Source organism: Mustelus asterias, chromosome 29 (assembly GCF_964213995.1).
Source record: "Mustelus asterias chromosome 29, sMusAst1.hap1.1, whole genome shotgun sequence".
NCBI lineage: Eukaryota > Metazoa > Chordata > Chondrichthyes > Carcharhiniformes > Triakidae > Mustelus > Mustelus asterias.
In genome coordinates, this window is record NC_135829.1 from 6,443,920 (window position 1) to 6,468,044 (window position 24,125).

At 44.1% G+C, this 24,125-nt stretch overlaps 1 protein-coding gene across 6 annotated transcripts in view; it reads left to right on the forward strand.

Moving 5' to 3' along the window:
• Positions 1–24,125, forward strand: part of scaper (S-phase cyclin A-associated protein in the ER) — a 347,336-nt gene that overhangs the window by 40,489 nt on the left and 282,722 nt on the right. The window lies entirely within an intron of this gene.

Genomic DNA, 24,125 nt, shown 5'->3' on the forward strand with positions numbered 1-24,125 from the left:
CAGACTGAGAGAGGAAACCGGAGCACCTGGAGGAAACCCACGCAGACACGGGGAGAACGTGCAAACTCTGCACAGACAGTGACCCGAGCCGGAAATCGAACCCAGGTCCCCGGCGCTGTGAGGCAGCAGTGCTAACCCACTGTGCCACCGTGCTGCCCTCATCTGCATTAAATTATATGCCAGAAAAGTATTTGACTCCACCTTTCAGGTTAAAATACTGCAATTGTGTTGATTGAATGTTAATTATATTATCAAGGTTAAAGTTACATAGGTGAAGGGCATTGATCAACTGCCCTGAGCGCACATAAAGACTTTGCTCCTTTAAGAACCTGTCAATTTAATTGGTTCTGACTTTCTAAACCTAATATGGAGATCTTTGTATCTAACCCCGTGCTGTCCCTGTCCTGCGAGTGCTTTATGGGGGACAGTGCAGAGGGAGCTTTACTCTATATCTGACACTGTACTGTACCTGTTCTTCGAATTTTTGATGACCGTGTAGAGAGTGCTTTACTCTATCTAAAAGATAGTCAATATCTTTTCCCAAAGGTCCGGGAGTCTAAAACTAGAGGGCATAGGTTTAAGGTGAGGGGGGAGAGATACAGAAGTGTCCAGAGGGGCACTTTTTTCTCTCTCAGGGTGGTGTGTGTCTGGAACAAGCTGCCAGAGGTAGTAGTTGAGGCGGGTACAATTTTGTCTTTTGGAAAGCATTCAGGCAGTTACACGGGTAAAATGGGTCTAGAAGGATATGGGCCAAATGCGGGCGATAGGGACGAGCTTCGGGGTTTGAAAAAAAGGGCGGCATGGACATGTTGGGCTGAAGGGCCTGTTTCCATGCTGTAAATCTCTGTGACTCTGTGACTCTCTGATTTGTTAATTCGTTTGTTGTTTGTTCCATTGGGTTACTCAAAAGGGTATAAAGAAGGATTTCTGGGACATTGGGTGTGAGTAATGTGGGGCGGCACGGTGGCACAGTGGTTAGCACTTCTGCCTCACAGCGCCATGGACACGGGTTCGATTCTTGGCTTGGGTCACTGTCTGTGTGGAGTCTCCACGTTCTCCCGTGTCTGCGTGGGTTTCCTCCGGGTGTTCCGGTTTCCTCCCACACTCCAAAGATGTGCAGGTTAGGAGGTTTGGCTGTGCTAAATTGCCCCTTAGTGTCAGGGGGACTAGCTAGGGTAAATGCACGGGGTTATGGGGATAAGACCTGGGTGGGATTGTGGTTGGTGCAGTCTCGATGGGCCAAATGGCCTCCTTCTGCGCTGTAGGATTTTATGATTCTATGAGTAGGTGGGAATTGGACATGTAATGTTGCATTCTGTAAATAAACCAAGTATCATGAAAAGGATTTGTGTCTAGTTTCACCATCTTGCTTGGGATTTAATTAACACAATGGAATCAAATAAGTTTCATCTGTTCTCAAAGGAGTGATGTTACTATATAAAGCCTGTGAGTCAAGCTGTTCTGTACTCCCTACCAAACTGGAAAGCATACCTCTAAATGACATGCAGTTTGGAATCTACAATATAAATAGACTTTGAAAACACACAGGGACCCTTTTTGAATAAAAAATTTATAAAAGTTTGGAAGATTGAACCAATCAAAATAATAGGAAATAATAGGAAATCTAATTTTAAAACTGACTTTAAAAAAATGTTTCATTTATGAAAGACTTGAGATGGAATAAAAAAGAGGCAGTTTATATCGAATGTACAGAGTAGGTACAATTGCTTTATTCTTGACTCCAGTTTGTATAACTACCTGTCCCTTTCCAGACTTATGCCTCCATATTTAAGCCTGAATGGTTGCTTTCTGCAGAAGATATTTCCCTGGTTCCAGCAGCGTTGAAACCTGAAATTTCCATGAGCGTTTGATGAGCATAGTATTTTGAATCCGAGTGTCACATTCTTAGATCCATAGCTAAAGAGGTGAATTATATATTGGCTGAACATAGCATCTTGAAGGAAAGGGATATGTCTACCACAACAGAGATTTTCATGAACTGTTATGCAGAGTGAGCTCACTGACGATAAGTTTGGGTTCTGCCAGGGTCACTCAGCTCCTGATCTCATTACAGTCTCAAACATGGGCAAAGGAGCTGAATTCCAAAGATGAGAGTGACTGCTCTCATTTGAGCAAGTATGGCATCAAGGAGCCCAAGCAAAACTGGAGTCAATGGGAATCGGGGGGAAAACCCTCTGCTAGTTGGAGTCATACCTGGAACAAAGGAAGAAGATTGCATTGGTTCAATGTCAATCATCTCAACTCCAGGACAACACTGATGGAGTTCCTCAGGGTAGGGTCCGAGGCCCAACCATTTTCAGCTGCTTCGTCAATGACCTCCCTTCCATCATAAGGGGGATGTTTGCTGATGACTGTAAAATGTTCAGCACTCCTCACATACTGAAGCGGTCCATGCCCAAATGCAGCAAAACCTGGACAATATCCAGGCTTGGGCTGACAAGTGGCAATTAACATTTGTCTCACACAAGTGCAAGACCATCTCTAACAAGAGAGAAATCTAACCATTGCCCCATGACTTTCAATGGCATTAGCTTTGCTGAATCCCCCACTATCAACATCCTGGGGGGGGGTTACCATTATCTAGAAAGTGAACTGAGCAGCCATGCAAAATCATTGGCTACAAGAGCAGGTCAGAGGCTAGGAATTCTGCGGCGATTAATTCACCTCCTGACTTCTCAAAGCCTGTCCACCGTCTATAAGGCACAAGTCAGGAGTGTGATGGAATACTCTCCACTTATCTGGGTAAATGCAGCTCAAACAATACTCAAGAAGTTCATCGCCATCCAGGTCAAAGCAGCCTGTTTGTTTGGTACCCTTTCCACGCCCTCCACCACTGATGAACAGTGGCAGTCGTGTGCACCACCTGCAAGATTCACTGCAGGAACTTCCCATGGCTCCTTAGGCAGCATCTTCCTAACCCATGATTACTACTACCTAAAAGGATGGCAGCAGATACCTGGGAATGCCACTACCTGGAGGCTCCTCTCCAAGTCACACCATCCTAACTTGGAAATAAATTGCCATTCCTCCATTGTCGCTGGGTCAAAATCCTGGAACTCCCTCCCTAACAGCACTGTGGCCTTACCTACAACTCAGAGACTGCAGCGGTCCACGAAGGCAGCTCATCACCACCTTCTCAAGGGCATGGTGTGGAGTTGCCGGCGTTGGACTGGGGTGGGGCACAATAAGTAGTCTCATGACACCAGGTTAAAGTCCAACAGGTTTATTTGGTAGCACAAGCTTTCGGAGTGCCGCTCCTTCATCAGGTGCCCTCTTCTCAAGGGCAGCTAGCGATGGGCAATAAATTCTGGCCTAGCCAGCAACGCCCACATCCCATAACTGAATTTAAAAAAAATTCTCATGTACACTGCCATCAGATGATTATTTTATTCCTGGTTTGATCAACATTTTCTCCTTTCTTGGTTAATTTAGGTTCTGAGAGTTCACCTGCATTCAGTTTCCAAACACAAGCAGTAGCTGTTGGTTGGAGAAATGTTGGTCACACAGAGTGCATCGTTAGTTGACGGTAGATGGCAGTGTTGAGGTTCAACATTCTTTGGGCATTCTTTTGTTTCCTGCTTAATGTCTGAACTGGGCTTTTAACCCTTCCTAGTAAGTGGCATATCACAACATTCCTGCAAGCACGTCTGATTATGAAGTGAGATTGATGACCAATTTTGGACCAGTGCATGGGTGGCATGTAATTCCTTGTGCATTTTCTGCCCAGTTTTTGATAACCCCGTTCTCGTTATAAACTCCTTTCAGACCCTGCTCTTAATTCACCTTTGTTTAAATTGCCAGTCAGAGGGATTTTCAGCTTCGTGCTACACCTGTCTCTGAGCAGTGTTTAACTCTGCAGTGCTGATGTTGCACAAAGTGATTTTTTTTTAAATTAAGAGATTTTGCTGCCCTGCTCTCAGTCCAAAATTATGCAGGACTGGGGAAAACATAATTTGCTACGCAGTTGCTGTAAGCAGGATGGGGGGCGGCACGGGTGGCACAGTGGTTAGCACTGCTGCCTCACAGCGCCAGGGACCCGGGTTCGATTCCCGGCTTGGGCCACTATCTGTGTGAAGTTTGCACGTTCTCCCCGTGTCTGCGTGGGTTTCCTCCGGATGCTCTGGTTTCCTCCCACATCCTGAAAGATGTGCTGGTTAGGTGCATTGACCCGAACAGGCGCCGGGCTGTGGCGACTAGGGGAATTTCACAGTAACTTCATTGTAGTGTTAATGTAAGCCTTACTTGTGACTAATAAATAAACTTTACTTGAAAATGTAAGCTTTATTTATTATTCCACCTTTGTGCCAGCTTGGTAGCAATCTATCTCAGAAGGTTATGTGTTCAGGCTCTACCTCTAGACTTGAATAATATTCAAGGCTGACACTTTAGTGCAATGCAGAGGATATTCATGGTCAGAGGTACCAGATCTTGGATGAACTATTAAACTGAATCTCTCTGCCTGTTCATTTAATTCTGATGGATATAAAGGATCCCGGACACAATTCAAAGGCAACCAAGGAGTTTTTCCTGATGCCTTGGTCAACATTCCTCCCTCGACCCTCAAAAATAGTTGAACTATCGGTTCATCTAATTTACTGCTCATGGGGTCTTGCTGCGTGAAAATTGGCTGGTATAATAGGGACATTCAAATTAGGAGCGGGAGTAGGCCATTCAGCCCTTCAAGTCTGCTCTGCATTTCAATAGAATCATGGATGATCTGAGTTCCACATTCCTGTCTACCTCTGATGCCTCCTTGCTTATCAAGAATTTATTTACCTCTGCCTTAAAGATATTCAGCTTCCACCGCCATCTGAGGAAGAGAGTTCCAAAGTCTCTCAGTCCTCTGAGAGAGAAAAATCTCCTCACCCCTAACCTTAATGGGCGGTGCTTTTTTTTTACACAGTGGTCTTTAGTACTAGATTCACCAACAAGAGGTAACATCCTCTCCACATTGACCCTGTCAAGATCCCTTAAGATATGCAGGCCCAGCCTGGCCAACCTTTCCTCATAACACAAATCCACCCAATCCAGACATTTAGTTCAGTAAACCCTTTCTGAACTGCTTCCAATGGATTTACATCGTTGCATAAGAAGACTAATACTGGACACAGTCCTCCAGATGTGGTCTCACCAATGCCCTGCACAACTGAAGCATAACCTCCCTACTTTTGGATTAAATTTGCCATGCAATAAAAGATAACATTCTCTACTTTCCTTACTATTTGCTGTACCTGCATACTAACCTTTTATGATTCACTCGGACATCTAGATCCTTCTGCATCCCAATTCTCTGAGAGAAACAAAAGAGACTAATTCAGAAGTAATTCATTTGTTTGTGATGTTCTTTGGGATTTATTAAAATCCATTTTTTTAAAAATTCATTCGTGGGACATGGGCGTCGCTGGCTAGCCAGCATTTATTGCCCATCCCTAGTCGTCCTTGAGGAGGTGGTGGTGAGCTGCCTTCATGTTTTGAGCACATACTAAAAGGCTGTGTATGTGCACCTTCTTTTTCTACACTGATTGTTCATAAACATGAATGGATTGCTAGAAACTGGCGTTGTGCATTTTTAAAATTATAAGACATTAGCAGAGTTGGGAAACTATTCTTAGAGGAATGTGCACAAAATCTGCTATTTTGCTTATTGCATGACTCCAGAATTGTTACAGCGCAGGAGGTGGTCATTTGGCCCATTGTGTCTGCACCAAAGTTGCTGTTGTATAATTGGAATAAATCATTAGATCCATTGCAGGGTGTATTAACTGACTCAGAATTGTCATGTTTGAGCTGAGATGGGTAATGTGGTGGATCTTCCAACAGAAAGTAGTTCTCCTGACCTAAGTTTAGACTTCACTTTCACTTTTCTCTATGTTGCGAGTAGAGAGGGGTATGTTTGACAAAGGGTCATCTGGACTCGAAACATCAGCTCTTTGATCTCTATACAGATGCTGCCAGACCTGCTGAGATTTTCCAGCATTTTCTCTTTTGGAGAGGGAGTGGCACGGTAGCACAGTGGTTAGCACTGCTGCTTCACAGCACAAGGGACCTGGGTTCCCGGCTTGGGTCACTGTGGAGTTTGCACGTTCTCCCCGCGTCTGCGTGGGTTTCCTCCGGGTGCTCCGGTTTCCTCCCACAATCTCAAAGACGTGTTGGTTAGGTGCATTGACCCAAACAGGCGCCGGGCTGTGGCGACTAGGGGAATTTCACAGTAACGTCATTGCAGTGTTGATGTAAGCCTTACTTGTGACTAATAAATAAGCTTTTTTATGTTGGTTCATTCTCATTGACTGTTAAACAAGTTAGATATTAAACTGTATCAAATGTCTTATTTGGAGCAAGCCTTTCAGTTAGTGATAGCATTCCCATCTCGGAGTCAGAACGCAAAGGATTCGAACTCCATCCCAAACCTACGTGGTGAGTGGAGACAAGCTCTGGCTCTCACATCTGGGCTGATATTTAGTGGGATACTTGTGGCTGGTGCGTGTGCCTCTTCTCCCATTGTACGGAGCAGTGGAAGCTCATAAAATCACCCCATCATTAACCATTTTATCAGCTGGTACAAAGGCGGCTATGGCCATGGAAGAAGCATTCATGATGCAGCCTACCTGACTGTTAAATAGCCCGCAAATCCTTCTGTGATACAGAGGATGTGAAAACAACTATTTGAACTGTGAATGGCGATCATTTAAGCTGAACTGCGATCTGCAAGCATTTAATTATTTTGTTACATAATATAAAACTGTTCCAAGGATTTGAAAGTAATCTGGGAGGTAACAATGGTCCTTCTGTGTTTTTGTTTAATTTGGGTAGATATGTACATGATGCATTTTAGTGTCTAATAGGCCTGTATTATTATTGATTACAGTGTAATTCTGACAATCAGTATAATGTCATACGCTCAGTTGACAGGGGCTCTGAGGCCTGGTTGTGGTTGCATGTGCAGATGGGAAGATTGTGGTTAGGTTGTGAACTGTTAACCATGTAAGAAGATCAGCCGTTTTGTATATTTTTCTTTCCTAACTCGAGACCGTGCCTTGGGCTATACAAATAGCTCAAACTTCACATATTCAAACCACAAAATGCATTCAACTGTGAGTAGCCCGATGCTCCAGGCTAATGGATCAGATAATAAATGACTGTAGCAGCCTATGGGGAGGTAGACAATTCCTTTCACATGGCCAGGTTACCCTGAATGTTTCATAAATGCACTCTGTAGTAGTAACTGCAAGTGATGTCAGCAGGCCTTTATGCTGCTAACAGTTTGCCTTCCTGTTCTTGACCATTCCATCTGTATTTATTGCTAAAGGGATGGAGTTCAAAAACATTGAGGTTATGTTGCAGCTGTATAAGGTGCTGGTGAGGCCACACCTGGAGTACTGTGTACAGCTTTGGTCTCCTTACTTGAGAAAGGATATACTGGCACTGGAGGGGGTGCAGAGGAGATTCACTAGGTTGATTCCGGAGTTGAGGGGGTTGGCTTATGAGGAGAGACTGAGTAGACTGGGGCTATACTCATTGGAATTCAGAAGAATGAAGGGAGATCTTATAGAAACAGATAAGATTATGAAGGGAATAGATAAGACAGAAGCAGGGAAGTTGTTTCCACTGGCGGGTGAAACTAGATCTAGGGGGCATAGCCTCAAAATAAGGGGAAGCAGATTTAGGACTGAGTTGAGGAGGAACTTCTTCACACAAAGGGTTGTGAATCTGTGGAATTCCCTGCCCAGTGAAGCAGTTGAGGCTACCTCATTGAATGTTTTTAAGGCAAGGATAGATAAATTTTTGAACAATAAAGGAATTAAGGGTTATGGTGAGCGGGCGGGTAAGTGGAGCTGAGTCCACGCAAAGATCAGCCATGATCTTATTGAATGGTGGAGCAGGCTCGAGGGGCCAGATGCCTACTCCTGCTCCTAGTTCTTATGTTCTTATAATGACCAATAAGGAATGATGAATATTAATGTTGCTATTCTATTTTGCTTGCTATATACCACCAATAGATCAGTCTGGAACTGTAAAATAAAATGTCTGGGAATGGGAAAGAAATGCAAACCTTAAAGTATTTGGCCAAACCACAGCATTTAGCTTCAAGTAGTGGAAAATACACATCTGTAGAGTCACAAGTTATAGAATAATTTACAACATACTTTTTATAACATGGGACAAAACAAAACTGCAAAGAATTTGTTTTCTGCAGTATCTCACAATGAAAAGACAGCATTTATTAAAGTTATATATATCAAAATTGATGGATGTTGTCTTGCACTTTTTTGTTGGCTGGCATGGTGGCACAGTGGTTAGCACTGCTGCCTCACAGCGCCGGGGACCCGGGTTCGATTCCCGGCTTAGGTCACTGCCTGTGTGGAGTTTGCACACTCTCCCCCGTGTCTGCGTGGGTTTCCTCCGGGTGCTCCGGTTTCCTCCCACAGTCCAAAGACGTGCTGGTTACGTGCATTGGCCATGCTAAATTCTCCCTCAGCGTACCCGAACAGGCTCTGGAGTGTGGCGACTAGGGGATTTTCACAGTAACTTCATTGCGGTGTGAATGTAAGCGTACTTGTGACTAATAAAATAAATAAACTAAATAAAACTGTCATTTGAAAAAATAATGAAGCTAAAATCTATAGTTTTGAATTATAATTTAAAGTCTATCGTTCTGCCAACATGCTTTGCCATTTAGCTGGATTTGGGTATGAGAGTGGATGTTCTTAGACTTGAATCCACTTTGTAGCTATCTCATTAATCCGCTGATAGTTGGTGGGCTCCGAATCCTGCTGCAAAAGCAGTAAACATTGCTAAATTAAGAGCGATTCAAATGTGGGTCGTCTGATTCAAAGTTTAAAACTTCCTGCCATTGTTGCTTTGACATTTGAAATCATTTCCCTGGCTAAAATGTATCTTTTAGGATAATATTTGATAAGGTGGATAATGTTATGTGTCTGATGTGATGCATTAACAATGTTGTCATGAGTATCTTGGTTTGAAAATGAATTATGAAAACATATAATCTCGAAACCACCGTTACAGCATTTTTTCTACCATTTCACTAAAGTGTCTTTGTTGATTTGTGACATTTTTCTCCTATGTCCACTTGGAGTTGCACAAAACATTCATCAATCTAATTATCCCTTTTCTGTCCTTCCAAACCTGTCTTGTGCCTGGAGACAGCATGTTGAGTTACATGACACTTGGGCTAAAGTACTGCTGGCTACAGACCTGTTGATAATGATAGGAGCCATTTGAGGTGATAAAAGATGAAAATCATGCAAAAAAGGGCATTGCGCAATGTCTAAATCCTTTGGCTACAGTGTGGCTTTCCTGTATTGTGTGGTAGCATAGCTGTCATCACAGCATTGAATTGTTTAGTCCTTTTGTTATCAACAGGGTTTCGAACTTGCGACACAGTTAAAGTAATCTGTGTATGCTGAAGCAACCTCCTATCCTCTTTGGCATGAAGGTGAAATGGCTCAAATGCAGTTCTTGCCTCAGGCGATGGCATTCAGGAAGTTTTTGCCATCCTTTCAATTATTCACAGAGTGAGTTAGTGTGTTGACAGGATTAGAATTTCCAGCGTTGGCTGCATGTTATAAAGATGAAACTTTGAAGAATCCAATGTACGATCATTCGCTCGTTCACATTTTGACTGTGTTATTTGGAGATATTGGCCCATGAAGCAGGGTTTAAAGCTCCCGAATGGATTTCAAGAAAGGAGATGAAGTATCAGGGAGGAGGTGGTGTAGTGGTATTGTCGTTGGACTAGTCAGCTAGAGATTCAGGGTATTGTCCTGGGGGACTGGGTTTGAACCTTGGCAGGTGGTGGAGTTCGAATTCAGTTTTTAAAAAAACCTGGAATTAAAAGGCTAATGATGTCCACGAAGCCATTGTCTCATCTGGTTCACCAATGGCTTTTAGGGAAGGAAACCTGCCACCTGGTGACGTACATGCGTGACCTCAGACCCAGAGTAATGTGGTTGACTTTTAACTGCCCACCAAAGGGCCTACTCAATTGTATCAAACTGTTCAAAAAGTCTCAAAGGAATGAAACCAGACGGACCAGCTGGCATCCACCTAGGCACCGGAAGCGACAGTGGCAAACCCAGCCCTGTCGACTCTGCAAAGTCCTCCTTACTAACATCCGCGGGCTTTTGCCAAAATTAGGAGAGCTGTCTCAGACTAGTCAAGCAACAGCCTGACATTGTCTGTTAGGTATGATACCATGAGTAAGACTATGTCCCGGACACCACCATCACCATCCCTGGCTATGCCCTGTCCCACTGACAGGACAGACCCAGCAGAGGTGGCGGCACAGTGCTATACGTTAGGTGGGAGGTGCCCTGGGAGTCCTTGATATCGACTCCGGGTCTCATGACAACAGATCAAACATAGACAAGGAAAGCTGCTGATTACCACGTACTGCATCCCCTCAGTTGATGAATCAGTACTCATCCATGTTGAACACCACTTTGAAGAAGCACTGAGGGTGGCAAGCGTGTAGAATGTACCCCAGATGGGGACTTCAATGTCCTTCACCAAGAGTGGCCCGGTCTATTGACTGAGCTGGTCGTGCCTTAAAAGACTCTAATAGCTGCTAGGCTGGCTCTGCGGGAGATACTGAGGGGAACAACATACGTGACCTGATCCTCACCAACCTGCCTGCCACAGATGCATCTGTCCACGACAGTATCGGTAGGTGTGACCACTGCAAGTTCTTGTGGAGACGAAGTCCTGACTTCACATTGGGGATACTCTGCATCGTATTGTGTGGCACTACCACTGTGCTAAATGGGATAGGTTTTGAACAGATTGAGCAACTTAAGATCGGGCATCCATGAGACGCTGTGGGTCATCAGCTGCAAAAGAATTGTACTCTACCACGATCTGTAACCTAATGGTCCAGCATATCCCCACTCTACCAATACCTCAACACTCATTCAATGAAGAGTGCAGGGGGGCATGACGGAAGCAATACCAGGCATACCTACAAATGAGATGTCAGCCTGGTGAAGCTACAACAGAGATGTCCTTGCATCCCAAACGTCAAAAGCAGCAAGTAATAGACAGAGCTAAGCAATTCCGTAACCAACGGATCAGATCTAAGCTCTGCAGTCCTGCCACATCCAGCATGAATGTGGTGGACAGTTAAACAACTCACTGGAGGAGGAGGCTCCACAGATATCCCCATCCTCAATGATGGATGAGCCCAGCACACCCGTGCAAAAGTTAAGGCTGAAGCATTCGCAACAATCTTCAGCTAGAAGTGCCAAGTGGATGATCCATATCGGCCTCCTTCAGTGGTCCCCAGCATCGCAGGTGTCACTCTTCAGCCAATTCAATTCACTCCATTTGTTATCAAGAAATGGCTGAAAGCACTGGATGCTGCAAACGCTATGGGCTCTGACTATATTCCGGCAATAGTCTTGAAGACTTGTGCTCCAGAACTTGTCGTGCTCCAGAGCTTGCCATGTTCCAGTCTTGATCATCAGCAAGGTGATGGAAGAAGTCACCAACAACTCTATCACGTGGCACTTACTCAGTGATAACCTGCTCACTGACGCTCAGTTTGGGTTCTGCCATGGTCTCTCAGCTCCTGACCTCGTTACAGCCTTGGTTCAAACGTGAACAAAAGGACTGAATGCCCGAGGTGAGGTGAGATTGACTGCCCTTAACATCAAAGCAGCATTTGACATATTATGGCATCAAGGAGCCCTAGCAACACTGGAATCAAGGGTTGGAGTCATACCTGGCACAAAGGAAGATAGTTGTGGTGGTTGGAGGTCAACCATCTCAGCTCCAGAACATCACTGCAGGAGTCCCTCAGGGCCGTGACCCCGGCCCAGCCATCTTCAGTCGTTTAATCAATTACCTTCCTTCCACCATATGGTCAAAAGTGGGTGGTCACTGATGATTGCACAATGTTCAGCACCATTCGCGAATCCTCAGCTACTGAAGCAGTTCATGTCCAAATTCAGGTAGACCTGGACAATATCCAGGCTTGGGTTAACAAGTGGCAAGTAATGTTCGCGCTCACAAGTGCCAGGCAATAACCATCTCCAACCAAAGAGGATCTAATCACTGCCCCTTGACTTTCAATGGCAGAAACTGAACTAGGCAAGCCATATGAATACTGTGGCTACCAGAGCAGATCAAGAGCTAGGAATCCTGCGGTGAGAAATTCACTTCCTGGCACCCCAAAGCCTGCCCAACATCTACAAGGCGCAACTCGGGAGTTTCATGGATGAGTGCAGCTCCAACAACACTCGAAACTTGACACTATCCAAGACAAAGCAGTCCGCTTGATTGCTACCCCTTCCACAAACATTCAATCTCTCCACCACCGACGAACAGGAGCAGCAGTGTGTACCATCGACAAGATGCACTGCAGCAACTCTCAAGGTTTCTTAGCCAGCACCTTCCAAACCCATGACCAGTACTATCCAGAAGGACAAGAGCAGCAGACACCTGGGAACACCACCTCCTGGAGGTTCCCCTCCAAGTCAATCGCCGTCTTGACTTGGAAATATATCATCGCTCCTTCACTTTTGCTGGGTCAAAATCCTGGAATTCCCTTCCTAACTGCACTGTAGGTGTAGCTGCACCTCAGTGACTGCAGCGGTTTAAGAAGGCAGCTCACCACCTTCTGAAGCGCCACTAGGGGTGGGCAATAAATGTTGGCCTAGGCAGCAATGCCCACATCCCGCAAAATGAATTGAAAAAAAAAATGTAATCTGCAAATTTGGGTGTACACCTCTCTATTCCTTCATCCAAGTCATTAATGCATATGATGTAAAGCTGTGTTCCCAGCACATCCTTCAGGCACACCATGCTACCAATCAGTTAACAAATTCTTTATCCTTACTCTCTGTCTCTTATCTTCCAGCCAATCATAGAAACATAGAAAACTACAGCACAAAACAGGCCCTTCGGCCCTACAAGTTGTGCCGAACATATCCCTACCTTTTAGGCCTACCTATAACCCTCCATCCTATTAAGTCCCATGTACTCATCCAGGAGTCTCTTAAAAGACCCTATTGAGTTTGCCTCCACCACCACTGACGGCAGCCGATTCCACTCGCCCACCACCCTCTGTGTGAAAAATTTCCCCCGTACCTACTCCCCAGCACCTTAAACCTGTGTCCTCTCATAGCAGCCATTTCCACCCTGGGAAAAAGCCTCTGAGAGTCCACCCGATCTATGCCTCTCAACATCTTATATACCTCTATTAGGTCTCCTCTCATCCTACGTCTCTCCAAGGAGAAAAGACCGAGCTCCCTCAGCCTATCCTCATAAGGCATGCCACTCAATCCAGGCAACATCCTTGTAAATCTCCTCTGCACCCTTTCAATCTTTTCCACATCCTTCCTGTAATGAGGTGACCAGAACTGAGCACAGTACTCCAATATTATAAATCAATATTACAAGCATATGATTGCGTTAGTGATGCAAAGGATAGTTTTGAATGTGAACAGAAGACTTTTGAAACGTACAAGCAATCTACAAGTTTTACTTTATGAGAACAAAAGATTAAAGGGTAATTTGAGGGAGTTGTGCAAAACAATGAAGGAATGGGACAGAACAGTTAGAAACAGAATGTTTCCACTCAGTGAATAGTCCAGAATATGGAACCATAGTTACAAGAGTAAAGGCAAAGAGATTTAGGATAGAGAACAAGAAAAATGTCTTTACACAAGCTTGTGAGGCAACACAGAAGTTGGTGATTGAGTCTAGGTCGTGTCAGCATTAAGGAATAGATGGTTGAAGGAAAATGGAATAAAGGGATTTAGGAACAAGACAGGCAATTAGGATGATGTCTTCTGCTTGTGTTGAGGATTAACATCAGTGTAGACTGAGCGAAACAACCTGTTTCCAAGTTGTTATCTGTAATTCCAGGTGGACGAGAGAAGCTATTCAGACATTCAAAACCAGAAGAAAAAGTATGGAAAGTCGAAAGCAACATTAAATAGAGAATTCCTGTGAATATCTCACAGAACGAACTTAGGTTCTTCAAATATGTATAATAAACAAAGAATGAAAGAACAAGTTAGTCCATTAAAATCCTCTGACCTCAATTAAAGTACCCTTTCAGAAAGCGTGTAAATTATAGTCTGATGAAGTGGACCCTTGCGTTAGTTCTTTGCCGTACAGTATAGCATACATCTATCTATCCCTCTAACTAGCTGTCTCTGAGCTGGATTAGGGAAACAGTTGGAAATGCTCAACAACAATAAATTATCCTGTCGTTTTGCAAAGTTGTTCTTGTCGATGCAAACTCCTTCTACAACTCGGTGCTGCGCTTGTGTTGGATCATCTCCTTGGTTACTCGTGCTGTACGTTTTGTTATGAATGAAATTGCTGTTTATCTCGTGATCACAGTACATTTCCAATGAAAGAAATGAAAAGAATGATCAATTTTCTAGGTAAAAGAATGTCCCGGTGGATGATAATTTGTCTGAAAGCTGTATTTCAGTGTTGCTTCTGTGTGGCAGGCTTGACCTTCAGAAAATAAATCCCCTTCATACACAAGAAAACCTGTCTCTCAATCCAGTGGAGTTTATTTTAGCATGAAGCTTGCTGTTACACAGCTTAGCCCATAAAGGTTCCTTTCTTGTCAGCGCCTTCTTATGCAGCACAACTTTCCACTGTTTCAGCACCACAGGATATGTCTTCTGCACCGGCTGCTGTAGGTGAGGCAGAGAGAGGTATTGATGTCCGGGACCCTTGGGTCCTGTGCACTGGTATTGTGTGTCAACAGGACAAAGGGTTGGCGCCAACCATCCTGCTGTATGCGCCAGTAACTAGAATTAATTACAAACCAATCGAATCCGTTGCAGCCAATTGGTAAACTAATTGGTAATTTTAGCTGTGCATCTAGACTTTGTTATCTGCCTGTCTGTAACGGTGTTTTCAGAGCCACTTTTGTTCTCCTCTCTGCTGCCTGACAAAATGGCCTTCATCGCTGCAAGGGAAAAGATGCGCACCAACGAGTACGGGGGCCACTCCAGCTGCTTGTCTTGTTTGTGTTCCCTTGTTCACTAAACAAGCCTCAGGTTACGGGTGCTTGGAGCTGCTCTGATTAGAGCAGATAACATGGAGCTGAATCAAAAGCTACAAGACTGCAGGGATGCAACTAATCAGCATGAAAATTTTCCACATGTTAAAGAATGCTTTAGAATAAGTTTGGACAATAGTTTTTTTTTCCTTGTACGTTCTTGGGAATATATTTGCACAGTTACTTTTCTATCAAAAAATTCTCACACTTGCCTTTGTGATGACTTTAAAGACTGAGTGCTGAAATGTGACGTTTTTCATTTAGCCTCAGCTCTCAGCGCTCAGCGCTGGTTGAAAGGAGTGTGAGCAGCTGGGGATGGAGGAAGTTTGCTGAAAGCCAAGGTTAAGCAAAGGAACGCCATCCCTCAGACCTTGCTAACATAGAGCCCTAACTGAGAAACCAATCAATGTACTTGGGCAAAAAAAAAATTAGCTGGCTGCAGAAGGTTTTTCTCACAAATATTACATTCTGCAAATGCACTCATTACATTCCAATGTAAAGTGTCGGCTTGGCTCAGTTGTCAGAAGGTTGTGATCTTAAGCCATACCCTCAGACATGAACATATGGCCAGGTTTGCACTCCAGTGCAGTATAGAGGAATTGTTGCTTTTTTGGATATGCCATTTTTCAGCTAAACAAGAACAAAGAAAATTACAGCACAGGAACAGGCCCTTCGGCCCTCCAAACCTGCACCGACCATGCTGCCTGACTTAACTAAAACCCCTTATCCTTCCGACCATATCCCTTTATTCCCATCCTATTCATGTATTTGGCAAGACGCCCCTTAAAAGTCACTACCATATCCGCTTCCGCTACCTTCCCCGGCAACAAGTTCCAGGCATCCACCACCCTCTGTGTAAAAAATCTGCCTCGTACATCTCCTTTAAACCTTACCCCTCGCACCTTAAACCTGTGCCCCCTAGTAATTGACTCTTCCACCCTGGGAAATAGCTTCTCACTATCCACTCTGTCCATGCCTCTCATAATCCTGTAGACTTCTATCAGGTGCCAGGTAAACTGACACATTAAACTGACTCAGACGCCGGGTCATCCAGACTCGAAACATTAGCTCTACTCTCTCTCCATAGATGCTGTCAGACCTGCTGAGTTTCTCCAGCATTTTGTGTTTTGGTTTCAGATTCCAGCATTCGTAGTCATTTGCTCTTACATCGAACTGAGATTCTGTCTACTTGTGGATGTAAAAGATTCCATGGCACATGTTTAGAATAAGAACAGGGAATTCTATCAATATCCTGCAGAGTATTTGTTCCCCAACCAATACCACAGAAACAGTTTCATGTTTGGGATCTTCCCTGCAGAGGTTTGATTGTTGTGTTTCCCTACAGTACAAAATCATTTGTATATAAAGTGTTTAGGGATGCCTTGAACACATGTTAAGAACATAGAACATAGAAAAACTACAGCACAAACAGGCCCTTCGGCCCACAAGTTGTGCCGAACACATCCCTATCTTCTAGACCTACCTATAACCCTCCATTCTATTAAGCTCCATGTACTCATCCAGGAGTCTCTTAAAAGACCCTATTGAGTTTGCCTCCACCACCACTGACGGCAGTCGATTCCACTCGGACAAACAGTTTGAGAGCAGATTTCCACTCCATCTGACGAAGGAGCAGCGCTCCGAAAGCTAATGGTATTTGCTACCAAATAAACCTGTTGGACTTTAACCTGGTGTTGTTAAAACTCTTACTGTGTTTACCCCAGAAGTGCTACATAAATGCAATTCTTTCCTCCTACCAATACTTGGCAAATTATTTTCTAATGTGACTGCAGATGAAACCCATGACTGCAGTGGCTCTGCTATATTCAAATCAAGAAGGCAAGAATGCTGCAGTGAGGCTGCCTGCAGTTATTTTCCCAGTTGTAGGTGGACCAAATGCACATCTTGTCCATGCAGGAGAACACTGTGACTTCTCCAGACACTGCTTGTGCTCAGTCAGAAATGTGCGTAATTGTTTTTCATATTGAAAAATGGGTGGCACAGTGGTTAGCACTGCTGCCTCACAGCGCCAGAGACCCCAAGGGTTTGATTCCCGGCTTGGGGGCACTGTGTTGTGCGGAGTCTGCACATTCTCCCCATGTCAGCGTGGGTTTCCTCCGGGTGCTCCGGTTTCCTCCCACAGTCCGAAGGACGAGCTGGTTAGGTGCATTGGCTGTGCTAAATTCTCCCTCAGTGTACCCAAACAGGTGACATGGGGATTTTCACAGTAACATCATTGCAATGTTAATGTCGGCCTACTTGTGCCACTAATAAATAAAATTAAAAAACTTATTGCAGTTGTCGCTGTGCATTCTATCTCATAATGAATGTAGAACAGTTTCTCTTTTGTACTCAGACTGTTCTGGAATAGACTGTACTAGATGTGATTCAATTCTGCAGCATCATTATGCAATGTCAATATCTTATCTTTTAACAGGAAGTAAGGACACATGAATTTAGCTGGTCTCTGAGAAATAAATATTGATTGGAAATAATTTGATCAATGCGATAACTTCCAAATATGCTCAGGTTTATATTTTTTCCTTGATATTGCAGGCCATGATTATTCTGGTTTACTAATTAATCTTCCACAGTCTTGCCGCAGTTGTTTGGAGGAAATGTTTTTTTTTAGCTGTACCAGGATTAAGAAAGCTAGATGGAGCAAGTGAGAATATCAGACTTTCTTGTAATGTTGAAAACAAAAGCCACAAATGCTGGTCATGTTCAGGTCAGGGAGCATCTGTGGAGACAACAGGCAAGTTAACATTTCATCGCAGGGGAGGCAATGGCCTAGTGGTATTATCGAGAGACTATTAATCCAGAAACTCAGCTAATGTCCTGAGAACCCCGGTTTGAATCCCACCACGGCTGCTGGTGGAATTTGAATCCAATAAAAAAAATCTGGAATTAAGAATCTACTAGTGACTGTGAAACCATTGTCAATTGTCGGAAAAACCCATCTGGTTCGCTAATGTCCTTTAGGGAAGGAAATCTACCGTCCTTACCCGGTCTGGCCTACATGTGACTCCAGAGCCACAGCAATATAGTTGACTCTAAACTGCCCTCGGGCAACTATGGATGGGCAATAGATGCTGGCCAGCCAGCGATGTCCATGTCCCACGAATGAATAAAATAAATGTCTTGAATACAAGCAAAGTACTGCAGATGCTGGAAAAACCTGGCAGGTTTGGCAGCATCTGTGGAAAGAGAAACAGTGTTAATGCTTCAAATACAATCTTGTTTGAAACTCTGAAGAGTTATATTGGGTTGGATTTGGAGTGTTAAATCTGTTTCTCTCTCCACTGATGCTGCCAGACTTGTGTTTTTCTAGCATTTTCTGTTTTTGTTGCCGGTCTAGACCCTTCCGCAGAACTGGAGGTTATTTAAAAATGTGCACAAAACACAAAGATTAAAATCTCACGTGCACCGACATCTGTAAAATGCTCAATTGGAGAATAGGAGATGGTTAAATAGGAATAGTGATGTTCTTGCAATCTTGTTTTTGCTGGGATTGAGCATCACCGTTGGAGTAGGTGAAAATAGCAGCGGCTCTTATGATTTCAGGAGATTCTATGTTGGCCACTGAAGTCATAGGTTTCATCTGCAGCCGCATCAGAAAACAATTTGCTGATTTCTGCCAGGAGAAAATTGCATTTATATAGTGCCTTGGCGCCTTTCATGTGATCAGCACATTCCGAAACGCTTTACACACAAATGATTGATCTTTGTTTTGTAGAGAATGCAATAGCCTCTGCATAGCAAGATCACAACCTTGAAACGCTTCCTGGTGGTTGGGAAACAAATGCTCTGCACGATATGGATTCCCTAATCTTATTCAGAAAAGGTGCCTTGGAATCTTTCTGCAGCAAGTTGAGGCCTTTCCTCTTATTTATTCTTTCATGAGATGTAAGCATTGCTGGCAAGGCCAGCATTTGTTGCCCATCCCTAATTAACCTCGAGAAGGCAGTGGTGAACCACCTTCTTGAACTGCTGCTAGTTCTGGAGCACAGTTCTTTAGTACTACAGCAAGGCTGTTGGAAAGATCCAGTGTTTGCTGTATCCAGTGTCTTCAGCCGTTTCTTGATATCATATGGAGTTAATGACCGCAATTCGTTTACGATTTACATAGATGATTTGGAGTAGGGGACCAAGTGTAGTGCATCAAAATTCGCAGATGACACTAAGACGGGTGGCAGATCAAAGTGTGCAGAGGACGCTGAAAGTCTGCAAAGGGATATAGATAGTCTAAGTGAGTGGGCGAGGGTCTGCCAGATGGAGTACAATGTCGATAAATGTGAGGTCATCCATTTTGGTAGGAAAAACAGCAAAATGGACTATTATTTAAATGGTAAAAAATTGCAGCATGCTGCTGTGCAGAGGGACCTGGGTGTCCTTGTGCAAGAATCACAAGGAGTTGGTTTGCAGGTGCAGCAAGTAATTAAGAAGGCAAATGGAATTTTGTCCTTCATTGCTAGAGGGATGGAGTTTAAAAACTGAGGTTATGTTGCAGCTGTAAAAGGTGCTGGTGAGGCCACACCTGTAGTACTGTGTACAGTTTTGGTCTCCTTACTTGAGAAAGGGTATACTGGCACTGGAGGGGGTGCAGAGGAGATTCACTAGGTTGATTCCGGAGTTGAGAGGGTTGGCTTATGAGGAGAGACTGAGTAGACTGGGGCTATACTCATTGGAATCAAGAAGAATGAGGGGAGGTCTTATAGAAACATATAAGCTTATGAAGGGAATAGATAAGATAGAAGCAGGGAAGTTGTTTCCAGTGGCGAGTGAAACTAGAACTAGGGGGCATGGCCTCAAAATAAAGGGAAGCAGATTTAGGACTGAGTTGAGGAGGAACTTCTTCACACAAAGGGTTGTGAATCTATGGAATTCCCTGCCCAGTGAAGCAGTTGAGGCTACCTCATTGAATGTTTTTAAGGCAAGGATAGATAAATTTTTGAACAGTAAAGGAATTAAGGGTTATGGTGAATGGTCGGGTAAGTGAAGCTGAGTCCACGAAAAGATCAGCCATGATCTTATTTAATGGCGGAGCAGGCTCGAGGGGCCAGATGGCCTACTCCTGCTCCTAGTTCTTATGTTATGAATTGGCTGAAGACTAGCATCTATGATGGTGGGAACCTCAGGAGAAGGCCAAGATGGATCACCCATCTTGGTCATAGCTGGGGCAGATGACCATAAGGAGGAGAAGTTTGCCATAGGATAGGGGTTGGGAAATGTATTGGAAATATTTCTTTAGGAAGACTTGATGAAAGTGGAAAGATTGGTGAACAGCAGAAGTGATATACACCTCATTATGTTGGAATATTTGAAGACTGGCATCAGAACAGTAATAGAAATAAATTGCAGTTACACCAAAGCCATTAGATTTATAGGCGGCTTGTGAACAGAAATGACCAGAGTTGTAATGACCTCTGAAGTAACTTTACTGAATCCTTGGAACCATGCAGGATAAGTGCCCACCAGGAATGTACTCATGTTTGGGATGGCACAGTGGTTAGCACTGCAGCCTCACAGCACCGGGGACCCAGGTTCGATTCCCGGCTTGGGTCATGGTCTGTGCGGAGTTTGCACGTCTCCCCCCCCCCCGTGTCTACGTGGGTTTCCTCCGGATGCTCCGGTTTCCTCCCACAGTCTAAAGATGTGTGGGTTAGGTGGATTGGTCATGCTAAATTGCCCCTTGGTGCCAGGGGGGGGGTAGCTGGGGTAAATGCATGGGGTTATGGGGATAGGGCCTGGGTGGGATTGTGGTCGGTGCAGACGCGATGGGCCGAATGGCCTCGTTCTGCGCTGTAGGATTCTATGATTCTAAGTGACAGGAAAATCCAACTGTGCTCGAATGGAATTATGAATCTGATGCAGAGAAGTGAATGTAAATTCAAGTTATGTTTTTATTGTTGGGGGTTTGTTTTTCTTTCTTTGAATGCACAGTGTGCTTGGGTGCGAGTTGGCTTGGGCTTCAGAAAAGTAGCACTAATCATCTATTTTGAGATTATTTTGGCTGTCATTCAACTGGTTGAACCTGACTTTAAGCACTGTTGTCAACAGCTGCAGTTTTGTTTTAAGAGAACGTGCCAGATATAAGCAAATCACGCAAAATCCAGATGTCTGCCACTGGGGGCATCCATCACTGATTGCACATACCTGTATCAGAATGGAGGCTGTTATCAAAAGTAAGCATTCAGTAGGTGTGTGTTCTGTTAAAATTAAAGAGTAGCGTTGCTGCCGGAATGGTGAGCCTATTAGTACCAAAATACTGATGGAAAAGTTGAACTAAAAACAGCACATTTTACAACAGAGTTGAGATGCTTCTTGTGTTTTGCACCTAATATACAAGTTCAAATTGTGCGACCTCTAATGATAGATGGTAACCAGCAATTCCTCATCCACGTCAAGATGCTCTCTCCAGTCATCGTGCTTAGTTTATAAGATTCTTCCATTTGGTTAGTTTAATCTTGAAGAAAACCCACCAGCAACATTCTGCTGGGGTGGGCCCTTTGTACTTTTCGAGGACCGAGTGTTTTTCTCCAAATTAGCACAATCAGTTGACCAACACTCTTTGAAAGGTAGCAAATTGTTCTCAGCAATGTTAAATGTTATATCCTGTCACGGTTAATTATTATTTACAGGAAGTTTAAGATTTGATATCGCTTGGGAAATTTGTTGTCTTGTGATGCCCTTTCAAAATATAACTCATTGTTTGATTTCATAAAGCCATTGTGGCATTGTCAGTTTTGTGTGCTTTGGATACTTATTAAAGTTGGGTGCTGAAGATAATCTTCAAAGAAATGCTTCTAGATCAAAGGAGATAAAATATGCCTTGGTTCTGCATTTGGCCAAAATATATCTGCGGTGTATAAAGCTAAACAATTATTTGCATATGATGAGAGACTGCTTCATTCCAAGAGCTTGTCAAAAGAAGCAGTGAAAGTAATTGAGTCTTAAACATTCTATGCATCATAGATTACTCTTTGTGTTATACTGTACAGTTTTCTGTGGATCATTTAATTGTTTCAATTCATAGTTTTAGCCAGTACAAAGTGTTATTTTCTGCTTCCTAGATTGGCAGCGGATGTGGAAAGCATTCTACCTAAATATATCAACAGTTTATTCTGATCAGAGTTCATTTTTAGACCCAGGACTTTTCCAACTCTTGGCAATAGATAGAGAGAAAGATGTGGGTTTCAGATGATCAGAAATTTGATGTCCTCCCTCAGGAGGAAGTGGTATTGGATGACAACAGCAACAATTTGGTTTTATATGGTGCCTTTATCCAAGGAAAGTGTCTCAAGGTTCTTCACATAAAAGTTTGAACTTATTATAGGTGGAGGGAGTGGTATAGTGGAATTGTCATTGGGCTAGTCGTCCAGAGACCCAGGGTATTGCTCTAGGGACCCGAGTTCAAATCCCACCATGACGGATGTCTAATGGTGACCATGAAACCATCGTCAATTGTCATAAAAACCCATCTGGTTCCCTAATGTCCCTTAGGGAAGGAAATTTGCCACCTGGTCTGGTCTACACGTGACTCCACAGAAATGTGGTTAACTCATAAATGCCCTCTGAAATGGCCTAACAAACTACTCTGTTAAATGGCAATTAGGGATGGGCAATAAATGCTGGCCCAGCCAGCGACATCCACATCCCCTGAATGAATTAAAAAATGGTGGGTTTTGAGGAGGGTGTTAAAAACAGTGTGAGAGGTGGAAGAGAATTCCAGAGGTTTGGATTGAGACAGCTGATAGGCACAGTGCCAGGGAATGGACCAAAGGAAGTGGAGAATACACACGACCAGAGTTGAGGAGTTCTGAGTTCTCGGGCGGTTGTACGACTGGAGTGCATTATAAAAATGGGAAGGGGTGAGGCCCTGGAGAGATTTGAACACAATTTTAAATAGAAAATTTTAAAATCAGGTTTCTGGTGGACTGGCAGCTAGTACGCATCAGTGAGCACAGGGGGTCATAGCTCAATGGTACTCAGTGAGTTTTAGGATATGGGCAGCAGTGTCTCGGATAAGCTTATGTTTGTGGAGTGTGAAAGATGGAAGCTGGCCACGAGAGCCCAGAGTAACAAAAGTCGAGATGTTGATTTGGACAGATGAGCTGAAAAGGACAGAGCCAAGTGATAGAGGTCAAATAGGCCACCAAGATTGCAAACGTGGTCAGGGGAGGGGATAGAGTTAGTGGCAAGGGAACAGATTTTGTGGCTTTGATCTTGCTGATGAATTGGAAGAAATTGTGACTCGGCCAAGATTGAATGTTGGATAAGCAGTCAGACTAACATAAAATGGAGGGCAAAGGCAGAGCCAATGTCATTGCATGTGGAACCTGACATCATGCCTTCACCAAGGGGGTAGGATGTAAATGAGAAATGGGAGTGGACAAAGAATTGAGCCTTGGGAGACTCCAGGAGTAACAATGCAGCACGGTGGCAGAGTGGTTAGCACTGCTGCCTCACAGCTCCAGGAACCTGGGTTCAATTCCCGCTTCGGTTCACTGTCTATGTGGGTTTCCTTCGGCTGCTCCGGTTTCCTCCCACAGTCCAAAGTCGTGCGGGTTAGGTTGATTGGCCATGCTAAATTGCCCCTTAGTGTCCCGGGATGCGTGGATTAGAGGATTGGCGGGATAAATATGTGGGGTTATGGGGATAGGGCCTGGGTGGGATTGTTATCGGTGCAGATGGGCCGAATGGCCTCCTTCTGCACTGCAGGGTTTCTATGATTGCGTGGATGGGAAAATAAACCATTGCAGGAGAGTCTCTGGCTACAACCAAACAAATAAGCCATTCGGCCCATCTGCACCGATAACAATCCCACTCAGGCCCTATCCTCGTAAGCCCACATATTTATCCTGCCGATCCCTCTAATCCACACATCCCAGGACACTAAGGGGCAATTTAACATGGCCAATCAACCTAACCCGCATGACTTTGGACTGTGGGAGGAAACTGGAGCAGCCGAAGGAAACCCACGCAGACAGTGACTCGAAGCCGGAATGGAACCCAGGTCCCTGAAGCTGTGAGGCAGCAGTGCTAACCACTGTGCTGCACC